Here is a 9,057-nt window from a genome sequence, read left to right as displayed (position 1 = left end):
TTTTTTTTTTTTTTTTGAGACAGGGTTTCTCTCTCTGTCACCCAGGCTGGAGTGCAGTGGTGCAATCATAGTTCACTGCAGCCTTAATCTCCAGGGTTCAAGAGATCTTCCTGCCTCAGCCTCCCAAGTAGCTGGGACTACAGGTGTGTGCCACTACAACTGGCTTTTTTTTTCTTTTTTTCTTTTTTTTCAGTAGAGATAATGTCACGTTATGTTGCCCAGGCTGACAGTCTTCTTGACAGAGCAAGAAATCTCCAACTTCAACATGAACCAAGAAACATTCTAGAGGGTCTCATCAGCATCCCTCAGCCCGAGAATTACCAAAGCAGAGAGAAATTCCTAGGACTCACATCAAACCACCCAAGCCCTGGCCTTAACTATCACCCCTGGACTCAGTCAGAACTGGACCAGGTCTGCAGCAGTGGAGAAACTGTTGTCATCTGCCGTGCAGAATTCTAGTCTCCATCATAAACAGGCAAGAAATAAAAAATGTCAAACGTAAAACAAAAGCAAAAACAGAGGACCAGCAAGTCAGAGTTGCAAACAGAGCTGTTTCCACTTAGAGAGTATAGATTAAATTCCACTTTTTATGAAATTAGGTACTTCACATCGGTTCTGATGTTTAGAAAATCTCAACTAGAGACACGGTAGCTTTTCATTGTGTTGTTCTTTCAAGCTGTCTTTCAAGCTCTGAGCTTTGTAGACTGCTGCCTACCCGTCTCCCACATGGGACTCCCCAGTACTGTGCAGATCAAAGACAATCTGATAGGCTTCTTTACATCCTCCATTCATGTTAATTCTTCTCCCACAGCCACAACACCTTGAGGAGACTGTTAAAAGCCCCACAAATTTTCCTTTCGGTTTCACCTTCATAACTGCGCTGCTCTTCCATCAAATGAGTCCTGCATGCCACTATCAACTAAATCTATTTAATCTTGTCAAAATCGTTCAACATCATCCGAAATCAGTCCTCCAGCAGAGCCCAGCCTTCAAAGATGAGCATCAGAATCCAGCCTCAGTTCCCTCTATTTACTCCCCAGCTAAAGTAGACTAGGGCCAAAGTGTGACTTGACTGTCCGCAGTCACCACCACTTTAGTATCTGCTCCAACAGGGTCACCATGACCCCTACTCCACAGAACTCTATCTTACCTTTCAGTGTCAGGGCACTTTTTGATACCACTTAATTCATCCATTCGGCAGAATGTTTTAAGTGCCTACACGTGCCAAGTATTCAAATGGCAAATGCATAGGTACAATTCAAAGCAGTAGAGAGTATATGGTTGACCTCATCTTCCCTGCATAGTCCCAGTCCCCCTACAGATTTAAGAGTATCTTTACATAAAGTAGGTACTAAATCAACTTGAAAACAATGAGTTGCTATTTTGCATAACATTTATACTATTTATAACCATTCTGCAGGAAAAAAACACACAAACATCAGAATAACCACAAAGTCACACTTAGCACAAAGCAATATCTATGAAACGTGACATTATCCCACGCAGGTGCCTTTTGTATCCATATAAGTATTTCCTACTTCATGCGAGTTTAATGGCAAACATTTTTACCCTAGAAATAAAATATGGCCTCTTTCCTCCCATGCCGATAGCATTCCAGAAAACATGGTGAACATTCCTAAAACCTACTGCACTTTCTGTAAGAAGTGTGGCAAGCACCAACCCCACTAAATGGCACAGTACCAGGACTCCCTGTATGCCCAGGGGAAAGCGGCATTATGACAAGAAGCACAGTGACTATGGTGGGCAGACTAAGCCAATTTTCTGGAAAATGGCTAAACCTACAAAGGAGGTTGTGCTGAGGCTTGAGTGTGCTGAGCCCATCTGCAGATCTAAGAAAATGCTGGCTGTGAAGACATGCAAACATTTTCAACTGGGAGGACATACCAAAAGAAAGGGCCAAGTGATCTAGTTCTAAGCGTCATCTTTTGTTTTATTACGAGGACAATAAAATCTTGAGGTTATGTCCAAAAAACAAAATAAAAAATAAAATACAGTGCTTGCTTCACCACTCCATCAAATCCCCTAGCAATGCAAAGTCATTTTGCATATGATCAAATACTGCGAAGTTGGCTTTCCAATGTGCAATTCACTGTTTGTTAAAACATTAGTCTAATATAGTATATTTGACTAATGAGAATGTGTCAGTGTGCTGCTATCCTTGAAAGCAGGAAAAGGAAGTCTTGGCAGCGCTACTGTAGGTTACAAACACTGGTACTACTGAAGGAATTAATCAACGAACCCATACCAAGCACATGCTGAGCCTGCAAAATATGAAAGGATACAAAAGAGACTTATAAAACTGTGAAATGCAGACTTCCTCCCTGCAGGACCTTTGAGCTCTCTTCCCTTCGTGCCTCTGTGACACACTGAGAGTCTAGCACAGGGTCACCCAGTGAATAAGCAGCTGAGGCAGGGCCAAAACCCAGATCCCCAGACTCCTGGGCCAATGCCCTTTCAACCTCACCACAACGGTTCTTCATTCCAAGTGATTAAGACAGAGAAAGATCACAGTCATCAGAGAGGGATTAGTTAAGGGCTTAACAGGGAGGTGCTGACTGCCTAGGCTGAGAACGGTGACTCACAGCCTTAAAGCAAGGGGGAAGGCCTGGGGAGAGGGGAAGAGGAAGAATGCCCCAGGGTGGCAGGAGAACAAGAGCACATGCTGGAAAATGAGCCATGTCCAGTGGGGTGCCCTGTAGGGAACCTAAAATATAAGTCTCTGAATGGTGCAAAGTTAAGCTTGCCTATGGAAATACGGATGAGCCAAAGTGATTGGGACTCAGTATTCATATTTATCTGTTCACCAAAACATTTGCTCTGAGGCAGAATTTTCTTACTGAAAACAACTACTCTGACTTTAGTGTACCTATTGTTATCAATGAAAATTAAAAATGAAGTCTACATGCTGTATGAGACAATTCCACCTCTACTCACTCCTCATCACCGTGTAAAATTCATAAATCCATTAAAAGCAGAACCACTACTCTTTTTCTGGCAGACTTCTCTAAAGAACATGAAAATGGCAGTTTGCACTGTTTCGAACACTTCAACCTCACCCAGCTGGCCGACTGGTTTCAACTCGCAAACAAGAAAAAAAAAAAAAAATCAGCAAATTCAATCTGTTGATGAGTACATCTACACATCAGGGCCTTCCATTCCCAGTGAGGGCTGGGTCACTAGACAACATCATTACAGTGGCCCTTTATCAGAGAAAGTTTTTCTGTTTAAGGAAATACACTAGAGGTACAGGGAGACTTACTGATAAGAGCCATACCCACCTCAAACTGGTTTAAAATCACTCACTACTTGGTTAGGAAAACAGGTCACTTGTCCCCACCCTAACGAAAAGAACAGTTTCTTCTGCCTTGAAAAGGTTGATAAATGAGACTGTGAATGCCCGGCTAGAAAAGCCCCCAGTGCAAAGCTGATCATTAATGAAATCCGTGCAGTTATTGAGAAACAAGTCATTTACATTCAACATAAGAACTATATATTATGTAGGTTGGTGCAAAAGTAACTGCCATTATTTTTAATGGCAAAAACCACAATTACTTTTGTACCAACCTAATAATTAAAGGGGTTTGTTCTTTAAAAAAAAAAAAAAACTCTATAGATTTTATTGTATTTTATTGCTTCACTACAAAAGTGCGGTTACAAAAAAAAAGGACAAGTGAAGCAGTTTTCACTCCCAAAAAGAAGAGTAAAAGTTTACAAAAAGGTTAAAACAAACAAAAGAAAACTTAAAAGTCAACACTTCAAATAGTAAAAACACATTCTACTGAATTGAAATAAGAACCAGCTCCAGAAAGCCCAAATGTTAATCTGAACAAACAAAAACATACTGCAACAGGGCTGGTCTGCACAGGCAAACCTGAGTCTAATCCAGAAGTTTCGTGGACACACCCACTTCACAGTTTAAATGTGGAGTGTTGATGCGTTACCACAAAACAGATGGCTAGCAACCATGATGAATCAATCAGGGACTGGATGATTCAAATGAAGATTTTGAAGCAAAAATGGGTTAGGGGTGGGAGTGTGGAGAGCTGATTTTCCCCATCAAAGCTCTTACTGTACACAGTCCTGGACACACAGTCTACAGGCCACACTGGAATTTAAAACGGAAAAAAAAAAAAAAAAAGCATGTACTGGGTGGGGAGAGGGGTTCCCACTGTACTCCATCCTCCACCCACCTATTGCATCTTTATTTAACAGAACCTTTTTGAAAGCAGATACTCTTCTCCTTGGTTTTATGGTCTTGATTAATGACTGAGTCACAGGGCCTACTCATTCCCCAGAATTCCTGGAATTCGGCCCAGTGGCCTTGATCAAACCGAGCAGGAGGGACACACAGCACTTGCTCTAGCTTGTCTCTTCTGTGGCCTGATCTGAATCAATATTTGTTTGCTCCCTACTGACTTGTTGCAGCCTCATGCTCTCACAGCCTTTATCTGCTGGTCTCCTGATCTGGGGTTGGAGTGGGTGGAAAGAGACTGGCAGGAAGAATGATGTCACTTGGCATGAAGCACTTTCAGGGTTGGGAAATCCAGGCCTTTGAGTCTACAACTCAATTTCAGTGTTTTATGGCCCACATATTGTATTTTCAGCAGGGCCTGGCCGCCTACAGAAAAAAAGTCTAATGTCAGCATTCAAGATCTTCCACACAGTGGACTTACCTACCTTTCCTCAAATACCTTCTGCACACACACACACACACACATACACACACGCATACAAGCATCCTGCACAGAAGGGTTAACTGGACTGTTAACTCTTCTCTAAACACACTCAGCACTTTCTAAGTTCCCTCCACCAGGAACCTCAATCTTAATTAGCTGACATCTGAATGAGTCTTTAGGATACAGAAAAGCATAAATGCCACCTTTCTCAGTCACCCCTCCTTGCCCCGTGCTTCTGCAGCTTTTTGTGTGTCTGTGCAACATTAGAGTTGCGTGTGTAAAGTCTGTCTTCCATATTATCCGCTCACAGCGTTTCCAACCTACTCCTTCCTGTTTCCTCATAGATCTGAGCACAGTGCCTGGCACACGATAGGCATTCAATTTCATCTTGAGATGGTTTACACACACGGGGTCTTTCTATATTAGAAAGTCTTTTTTTCTTTTCCAACACACTCTCTTTCCTCAGTTTTCTCTCTCCCTCAGACTGGACATTTCAAATGCAGTTCCAGTTCCATGCATTCAGAGCTGGAGGCTTAAATCATCAGCTTCTGCAAATCTTAGCAAAGCCTCTTATCAATATATAGCCATGCCCCCCAACTCTGTGCAGTCAGGGCTATTTGGGTCCTAGCTCTGTCCATAGGACAGCATGGGAATGTAACCTACAACTCCTGGCAAGAAGGGATCAAAGAGGCAGGATGTATGAGCAGCTTTAGGACTCTGATTTCCTCTGAGCTGTTAGTGTGTAGCCTGGGTGTGGCAGGGAGATAAAGTGCATGGACAAAGGGCTTCATATCACAGTCACTCCCTAGAATCAGAAATTTCTACACCACACCGGGGGTAAAACTCAGGCCACCTGGGTGCTACCGACTTGTGCTCTAACAAGGTTAAGCTCAGCTGGATTAAAAGCTTCAGGGTGTGCCGGGCACAGTGGCTCATGCCTGTAATCCCAGCAGTTTGGGAAGCCAAGGCAGGCGGATCACTTGAGCTCAACAGTGCCAGACCAGCCTGTCCAACATGATGAAACCCTGTCTCTACTAAAAATACAAAAATTAGCTCGGCATGGTGGTAGGTGCCTTTAATCCCAGCTACTCGGGAGGGTGAGGCTGGAGAATCACTTGAACCTGGGAGGCGGAGGCTACAGTGAGCCATCTCAAAAAAAAAAAAAAAAAAAAAAAAAAAGGCTTCAGGGTGTATCCTAGAAGGGAGATTTGGAAGTAATCTGATGGAACCACCCAGAAGGACAAATATGGACATCTCCTGACCCCTACTGCTGACCTGTCCCTCCAGAAAGTAGATAAGGACTGCCTCTGGCAACAGCAGAAGAAAAAACATACCAGGCAGTGAATGGGTGGAAAGAATTTTTTTAAAGGATTGGAATTTCCTTTGGTGTGGCCTACAACTAGAATAGGGTGTGGCACCAGGGAAAGTGAAGAGGATTCTCATGTAAGAAAAAGAGGAACATTCCATTTCTATTTAATTCTCACAACTGAATCTGGAAGGCAGCTTAAGACACCATAATTTAAGCAAAACTTCCCCGAGGTAGGCAAAATATGAAGTTTAGGTCTGTGGAACAGCTGGATTAAAGGGAAATGAACCCCTGCCAAGTTTAGAAACTAGTATTAATTTGGGAAAATATAAAGTTTATAATCCAAAAATTCACTTTTTGGAATTGTTGTCTCTTTTCTTTCTCTGCCAGATTTAAAGTCTAAAGAGCAGGGATTTTGGGGGCTGTCAGAGGGGAGTCTGTTTTGTTCACTGCTGTATCCCTAATGCCCATAACTATGAGTGGAACACAGGAGGTGATTAACATTTTGTGGAATAAATGGTTGTTTAAAGCAGCCCACTAGGGCCTGAGACTCCTTTTGTGACAATCCCACTCTCCCTTAATGAAAAACGTCTCCGCAGGCTCCAGGCTCTGCACAAGCACAGAGAGAACAAAGGCTCCAGACAATACATTAGTGCCAGATTCTAGGCCCAATGGTGAGAGCCTACAGCCCTCAAAATCAATAGCAATTATGGAAGCATATCTACTTTGCCAGGAAAACTACTTAAATCAGAAATTAGCCAGGAAACTAACGGCCATGACTGCAAGCCTAATGTCAATCGATACCACAGTTTAATAGCTCAAAGACATAAGATGTTAAATATTGAGACTCCAGTGCAAGACTGAGCTCCTAATCAAAGTCAGTGAGTCAGCAATATTTCCTGGGCATTTACCACAGGCAGGCTACTTGGCACTGCAGGAAATTACAAAATCTAGACAGTCTCCAAATCACAAACCTCCAATTGTAAAAAATGCACATAGATGGTCACACCCTTCCACTGCAGATGCAATGGACACTTGGGGAAACCCTTGACCTTTAGATAATGGACAGACTTGAAAGAAGGGAAGAAATTATTAAGCAGGACTGTGTTAACACTCTTGGCCCTTGCCCATCAAGGGCACCTCTGCTCCCCCAGTCTTACCAAAAATCTTCCTTCATACTGCCTGAATATTACCGCTTTGAGTTCTATAAATTATAGATCTGTTTAGGTGAACAAGGTTTTTGGGTTTTTTAAAATTATTTTATGTATTTATTTTTTGAGACTGGGTCTTGCTATGTTGCTCACATTGGCTTTGGACTCAAGAGATCCTCTAGCTTGAGCAGCTGGGACTACAGGCCCACGACCACGCCCAGCATCGCTGTTTTTTTTTTTTTTTTTTTTTGAGGACGGAGTCTCGCTGCCACCCAGGCTGTAGTGCAGTGGCGGCGCAATCTCGGCTCACTGCAAGCTCTGCCTCCCAGGTTCCCGCCATTCTCCTGCCTCAGCCTCCCCAGCAGCTGGGACTACAGGCGCCCGCCGCCACGCCCAGCTAATTTTTTGTGTTTTTAATAGAGACGGGGTTTCACCATGTTAGCCAGGATGGTCTCGATCTCCTGACCTTGTAATCCGCCCGCCTCGGTCTCCCAAAGTGCTGGGATTACAGGCGTGAGCCACTGCACCCGGCCTGTTGTTTTTTAAATAACAGGACTCCTCTGAGTTGCTGAGGTTCTTAGGACCACCAACCATTTCTAGCTTAATGAATATTGATTCAATCTGCTAGTCTCTAGCTGGATGCAGGTCTGCTGAAATGGGAAGGAGGAAGGAATGCAGCGTAACTGGACCCGCCTGGATGGCTGTTGTAATACGTCACAGAAGAGCGTCTCTAAGGAGGTGGAAGGTGAAAAAAAGAAAGTGGAACAGCGGCAAAGACATAATTTTCCAATTAAAAAAATTTACTCAGTGTCAACCTTAAAGCTAAAAAAAGTTTCAGAAAAACATTTCAGTGATTTAGTCTTCCTACACACATACTGCCCCTCACTACCCTCTACCTCCCCACCACCAACCCCATAATTAGGCAATGCATGTTAAATAGGTTTTTCGGGGCTAGCCTGAGAATGTCAGCACCTTCTGCAACACTGGTTCAGTGGGAAAGTGCATTCTGCATTCCAAGTCACCAAGTTCCAGACAGGGACAGTAGCACACACATGTGAACAGAATCCATCAGTACAGTCTGGGGCCCAGGCCCTTGCAAAGCAACAGTTTAAGGCTCTTGGTAATGGCCCAGTGTGCACCCATGAGGCCACTCCTCTTTTACACACACATTCAGACAGTAAAATGGCAATCTTACTACAAAAATGACACTTTGCATTTGCACAGCACTTTGTGTTTTTTGTGTACTTTACACATTTATTATCGAATGACGGTGTTTTTTGGAATCTCCAATAACCTTGCTTGGGTGGTGATAAGAATAGGTATCCTTAAGCCACTTACCCAGATAAGGAAACTGGTGTTTCCCTCCTTCGTCTCAACAAGCAGCTGATGGAACCCAAGCGCTCCACACCAGCCCTGGGGCCAGCTGCACTGAGTGGCCAGGAGGGAGCGGCCCCGGGGCCACGCCCTTCTCTGTACCCTCAGTTTCTGACTCATTGTCACATCATGGCGAGTAACAGGACAACCCTCCCCCACAGAATCATGGGGGACACTACCTTCCTGATGCCAATGTGTTCAAACAAGCGGGCAACTCTCCAGGTAGAGTGAAATCCGAAGTTGCTACGCTACAAGAAAACCTAGACCAAGGGGGAATAACTGACGTTTTTATGTTTTCTTTTATGGGGGGGAGGTTGGGGGGGTGCCTACTCACATTCTCCCCTCTCATCTTCCCCCGCTACTTCCCTCTTGCTGGTCGGTTCAACTCCACAAGCGCGCGTTTGTTTCGAGTACAGTAACTTAGAGCAGATGGGGCACTTCCTAGAGGGCGGTGGAAAGCCCACTCGCTACTGCTGCGCCGGGGACCCACAGCTCCCTGGGCGGCCACGCCCTGCCTCGGCGGCGCCTG

General features: G+C 44.2%; 1 protein-coding gene across 3 annotated transcripts in view; it reads right to left on the bottom strand.

Moving 5' to 3' along the window:
• The window catches only part of ANXA2 (annexin A2), a 57,445-nt gene that overhangs the window by 47,286 nt on the left and 1,102 nt on the right, over positions 1-9,057 (bottom strand). Inside the window, exon 2 of one of the 3 annotated variants that reach the window (XM_011940477.1) lies at positions 8,708-8,788. The exons of the other annotated variants lie outside the window; for them this stretch is intronic. The gene's annotated coding sequence lies outside the window, so the exon portion shown is untranslated. The remainder of the gene's footprint in view (positions 1-8,707; positions 8,789-9,057) is intronic. 3 annotated transcript variants of the gene reach the window in all.

Source organism: Colobus angolensis, unplaced genomic scaffold (assembly GCF_000951035.1).
Source record: "Colobus angolensis palliatus isolate OR3802 unplaced genomic scaffold, Cang.pa_1.0 Scaffold19, whole genome shotgun sequence".
NCBI lineage: Eukaryota > Metazoa > Chordata > Mammalia > Primates > Cercopithecidae > Colobus > Colobus angolensis.
This window is presented reverse-complemented; position numbering and strand designations above follow the sequence as displayed.